The sequence below is a fragment of the Cervus elaphus genome, chromosome 20 (assembly GCF_910594005.1).
Source record: "Cervus elaphus chromosome 20, mCerEla1.1, whole genome shotgun sequence".
NCBI lineage: Eukaryota > Metazoa > Chordata > Mammalia > Artiodactyla > Cervidae > Cervus > Cervus elaphus.
The window spans coordinates 124,001,807-124,007,548 of record NC_057834.1 but is presented as its reverse complement, the minus strand read 5'-3'; the positions used below and the strand labels follow the sequence as shown (position 1 = coordinate 124,007,548).

Sequence of the window (5,742 nt, the reverse complement as noted above, 5' to 3'; positions counted from 1 at the left end):
GGACAATGTCCTGGGTTGACCAAGGCTGGATTTCCTTGGGAAGCCGTGACCAGCTTGGTAACATATCAAGCTTGTATTTGCTTTCTTTTCTCCCACACCTAACTTCTCTTTTCCTTAATTACTGCAGCCCTAGGATTGCCCCTCTCAGTACCTCAGCATGTAGGTGGTACCTCAGGTTCTGTTTTTCAGAGAACCTAGGGTAAGATGACTGTATACACAGAAGAGAAAGAGAGAGAAGGGAAAGATGAAAGGTCCCTATCCCCATACCACACCGAAAACCATATCTAAGTAAAACAAGCACAAATATGAAAAAATAAAGCTTCAAAACATTTTGAAGAGTATGTAAGCAGAATCTTTCAGGTAAGCATTTCCTAAACCTCAAAAGCATAAGCCATGACAGAAAAGACTATTAAATGTGATCAGCTCTATTTTAAAGATATTTATGCAACAAAATATGACATTAACAAAGATAAATTACAAGCTGCAATCTGAGAAAGACATTTGCAATTCATTTAAGTGACAAAGATAGGTATCTAGAATTTAACAAAGCTTCTGCAGATCAGGAATAAAAGATAAATAATGGAGGAATGGGCAAAGGAGAGAAGCAAGCAATTATGAGAAGAGGACATCTAGATTGCCAACAAACGTATGAAAAGATAATTCATCTCATTATAGATAAGCCAAATCCAAATAAAACCACCTGGGATACCATTCCACACTCACCTAAATGGGAAAAGATTGATAACATGAGTGTTGGCTATAGAGCAATGATCGCACTCACTGCTAGTGAAAGCATAAATCATTACAACCATATTAGAAAATAATTTGACAATATGCTTGTGAAGATGTGCATGACCTTTGACCCCAAAATTCCATTTCTTTTTTAATAGATTTTTTAAAATATTTATTTATTCATTTTATTTGGTTGTGCTAGTTGTTTATCTTAGTTTAACTAAGTTTATCTTAGTTGCAGCATGTGAGATCTTTAGTTGCACCATGCAGGATCTTTTAAGTTGCAGCATGTGGAATCTAGTTTCCTGACCAGGGATGGAACCTGAGGCCCCTGCACTGGGAGTGTGGAGTCTCAGCCACTAGGCACCAGGAAAGTCCCCCACATTCCATTTCTTATTATATTTGCTAGGGAAACTTTCATATATATATACAAGGAGATGTATGAAGGAATGATCAGTGCAGTATTTTTTATTGGGGGGAAAAATGGAAATAACCCAAATAGTCAACCAGAGAGAAAATAAATACATTTTGGAATATTTGCAAAATAGAATACAATGCAACAGTTCAAATGAGTAAACCAGAGCTACAAATAGCAGCAAGGATAAATCTCAAACACATATGATGAGAGAAAAATACAGTATGATACAATTTACACATAGATTCAAAACATGTAAAACAAAGCTATATAAATGTATCTATTTATTGGTACATGTATGTACTAAGTATAAAAACACATAAAGGAAAGCTAAACAGTGAATTCAGGATGATTGTTACAGATGGGGAGAGTAAAACAGAAATAAAACCAATGTGGAGTGTGCAGAAGGTTCCAATTCTATCTGTAATATTGATTCCTTTTTGAAAAATCTGAACCAAGTACAGCAAAATGGTAACATTCATACAGTTGAGTGTGGGAACAGGTGTCCTTTCTATTTTTCTTCTGTGTTTGCATCATTTCATTAAATTGTTTTTAAACTTAGTGGAATGCTTTGAAAAGATTCAATAAAGACTGTGTTAGTAAAAAAACAAAAGCTACCATTGAAATAAGTGTGGGCAAAACAATTGTAAGAAGTTGGGTAAATAATTCTAAGTAATTTAAAGTCCTGTACACAGATTTCTTTCCCAGGTGTGTTTAAGTTCTTGCTCCACTTTAAAGAAAGCCAAACTTAAACCATAAAAATGCATGTTGTGAATGTTGTATGTTCAAGAAAGTTAATGCAGGGATTCAATCCTCCTATTCAACCTTGCTTTACATTATAACATTGGTGAATGAATGTACAAATATGCTTGAAGTCAAAAATATTTAATGTAAGTATAGATCACATTTTGTGATTTCTGACTTTAACTGAATTATTCCATTTCCAGTCCTAATTCCTGTTGGATAAGATTCCTACTGCAAAGGAAAAAAAAGAGAGATTTCTTTTCTTTTCTTTTTTTTAGTTTTTTCTCTTTACAGGTTTATTCAACACAAAACAACCTCTTACAACTTCACTGAGGTGGCTGACCACGTCCACGACCAAATCCGCCTCTAAACTGGAATTCAGTTGCTGACCCAGCCCCAGCCTCGGCTTTCTTGCCGGCACCAGGGGGCACAGCACTTGGTCTGTAGGTGTCTCTGTCGGCTTCCCCTCGTGTGAGTCTTGCAGGTCGCTCTCCCTCCAGACTTTTGGGCCGTGGCCGGCCAGTCTCAGGACGGCTGCGGCGCAGGGTGGCGGACACAGTCTCAGGGGGCAGGTGGAGGTAATCGCGGAGATACTGGATGCCCTCGTTGGTGAGGTACCAGTAGAAGTGTCTCCAGGCAAACTGTTCCTTCACGTAGCCTCATGACTTGAGAGACTGCATGGGTTTCATGACATGAAGATTGGGCACATTCTTGTCTGCCAGCTCCGGATGCTTGGGCATGTGGACATCCTTCTTGGCCACCATCACCCCCTCCTTAAAAAGGAGTTCATAAATGGCAATCCAGTTCTTTTTGGGCATCAACATCACGACTGCTGCTGTGTCTGGGGCCGGCTCTGGAAAGGGAAAAAGAGAGATTTCTACTGCAGTCATTCCAGATCTGTTTGTTGCTGCTGTTCAGTCGCTCAGTCACGTCCGATTCTTTGCGACCCCATGGACTGCAGAATGCCAGGCTTCCCTGTCCTTCACCATGTCCCAGAGCTTGCTCAAACTCATGTCCACTGAGTTGGTGATGCCATCCAATCATCTCGTCCTCTGTTGTCCACTTCTCCTCTTGCCTTCAATCTTTCCCAAATCTATTAACACATGTTAAAGGCCTGCAGGCTATGTATCCACTAGGTGCAGATAGTTCCCCGAAGGACTGAGTAAGCCAAAGAAGTGGGGCGCAAACATCTTGAGCAGAGGATAAAATGGGAATTCAGCAAAACATGGGCAGGAAATGGAGCATGGATTTCTCCTACCATTTGTTGGAGGAGGGGAGGGAAAGGTTGGAAAGATAGTTTATGGTAATACTTGAGAAAGTGTTTTGTCTGAATCTCAACTTTAACATACTAGTTTCCAAATTGAGAACATTTTATTCATTGTTGTGTCAGAAAGTAGTCATCTCCAGTTTTCAAAACATTCTGATAAGTTTACGCTTGTATTTTCTAAGAATAATGAATTAAGTGGGATCAGAGTTCTCTCTCTAATCTGCTATAATCATTGGTAAATTGTCATATTTCTTTTTAAATGAATTTTTATTGACACAAAAAATTCATGCACCTTCTGCACACTCCACATCGATTTTATTTCTATTTCACTCTCCCCATCTGTAACAATCATCCTAAATTCATTGTTTAGCTTTCCTTTATGTGTTTTTATACTTAGTACAAAACAAAGACATTACAAATTAGGCCATGGTTGCCTTCAATCATACCCCAATCCCAGTCCTGTTTCCCGCACATAACCAAAGTTAAGACTGATAACTCTTGGAGCTAGAGTGTCCAAGTTTGAATCTGGATTTTGCAACTTATTCATGACTCTGGAGTTATTTAACTCTGAAGTGAGTTATTTAACCTCACTTCACCTTATAGAGTTGTTGTAGGCTTGAATGTGTTAAATGTTACAAAGGGCTTAGAGCAATTTCTTTACTAGAAAACCCTCAATATCATGTTATTTTAAGCAACCATTCGCTATTATTTTCAGTTCAATAGTATCAGACTTTCTCTTATGTTTTAAATAAGATAAACCTGCAGGTAACATTGTTTTATGTGAGTTTGTTTTTACTAAACGTCCCTGGTAGCTCAGTTGGTAAAGAATTTGCCTGCAATATGGGAGACCCAGGTTCAATCCCTGGGTTGGGAAGATCCCCTAGAGAAGGGAAAGGCTACCCACTCCAGTATTCTAGCCTGGAGAATTCCATGGGCAGAGGAGCTTGGCAGGCTACAGTCCATGAGGTTGGAAAGAGTCGGACAGGACTGACTGACTTTCACTTTCATCATATCAAACATTGTTCCCTAGCTTTGTTTTGTCATTCAGTTATAAATCCTGGAGGTCATTCTCTATACAAAGCAATCAACCTTTTCTTTTAAATTTTGCATAGCCAGTCTACTTCTGATAGACTTCAGATTGTTCCCAGTTTGTCCTCTGAAGGCAATGCTACCGTAAACTCCTTTATACAAGTGTTACACTTGGGTAAATGCTTTACTCTGGTAGATACCTAGAGGTGTGTGTGCGTGCTTAGTCACTCAGTCGTGTCTGACTCTTTGTGACCCCATGGACTGCAGCCGACCAGGCTCCTCTGTCCGTGGGGATTCTCCAGGCAAGAATACTGGAGTGGGTTGCCATGCTCTCCTCCAGGGGATATTCCCAACCCAGGGATCAATCCAGGTCTCCCACATTGCAGGCAGATTCTTTACCATCTGAGCCACTAGGAAAGCCCTAGAGGACACACATTTAAAATTTCAGTCTATGCTGCCAGTTTGCCTTCCAAAGAGGCTGCACCAATTTATATTCCTACCTGCAGTATTTTTGAAAATTACCTGTGACCTCTGTGAAAGTCTTTCATATTCTTCCTAACAGTTTTAATAATCTTTTAAATTCCTCAATCTGATGGGTGATATTTTTATTTATTTACTTTTGGCCATGCCATGTAGCTTATGGGATTTTAGTTCCCCAACCAGCAATTGAACCTGGACCTTCAGCAGTGAGAGCGCAGAGTCCTAACCACTGGACCACCAAGAAAGTCCAAAACATTTTTATTTTAAATTTAATTTCCCTGATTCCTAGGAGAGTTGCTCAAATGTATATTTTAGTATGTATATTGGCCACTTGTGTTTTCCCATTTGTAAATTGTTGGTATCCTATTTTCTGTACCTTTTTAAATTAATAACAGCAGTTTTTTATGCATTATTAATCTTAATTCTCAGATACTTAAATCTATTTTCTCTTGGTCTGTTATATATCTTAAGCTCTAGATATCATAAAGGTATTTATTGTTTTAAAGTTTTTATTACTGACATAGTCAAATGTATCACTTTTATACATTTTTTTCTCTTTGAATCTTCTTCTGTAAGATTTTCCTTACTCTTAAGGCCATAAACATTTTTCTACAGTTTTTTTTCCTAGTAAATTCATGACTTAAAAAAATAACATTCTTTTTTTTTTTTTAATTTATTTTTTGGTGGCACCTCGTGGCATACGGGATCTTAGTTCCCAGACCAGGAGTCAAACCTGCACACCCTGCATTGGAAGTGCAGAATCTTAACCCCTGGATCACCAGGGAGCTCCCTCTTAGCATTTTTTATGTTTAGGTTTTTAATTGATCAGAAATGTATATTTTTATGGTATTGGTAAGAATCCAACTTGACTCTTCTATAAAAGGATTTTCAATCATCACCAACAACATTTTTTGGGTATCAGCTTTGTTGAGAGATAATCCACATCTTTATTGAGAGACAATTCACATTTAAAAAGTACAATTCAATGTTTTTTTAGTATATTCACAGAGTAGCACAATCATCACTGTAATAATAATAAATAATAATAAATTAATATTATAAATCAAAAATATTT

At 37.9% G+C, this 5,742-nt stretch overlaps 1 pseudogene; it reads right to left on the bottom strand.

The window, feature by feature from the left end:
- Nucleotides 1-2,175: 2,175 nt before the first annotated feature.
- LOC122677538 lies at nt 2,176-2,735 on the bottom strand (annotated as a pseudogene).
- Nucleotides 2,736-5,742: the final 3,007 nt, after the last annotated feature.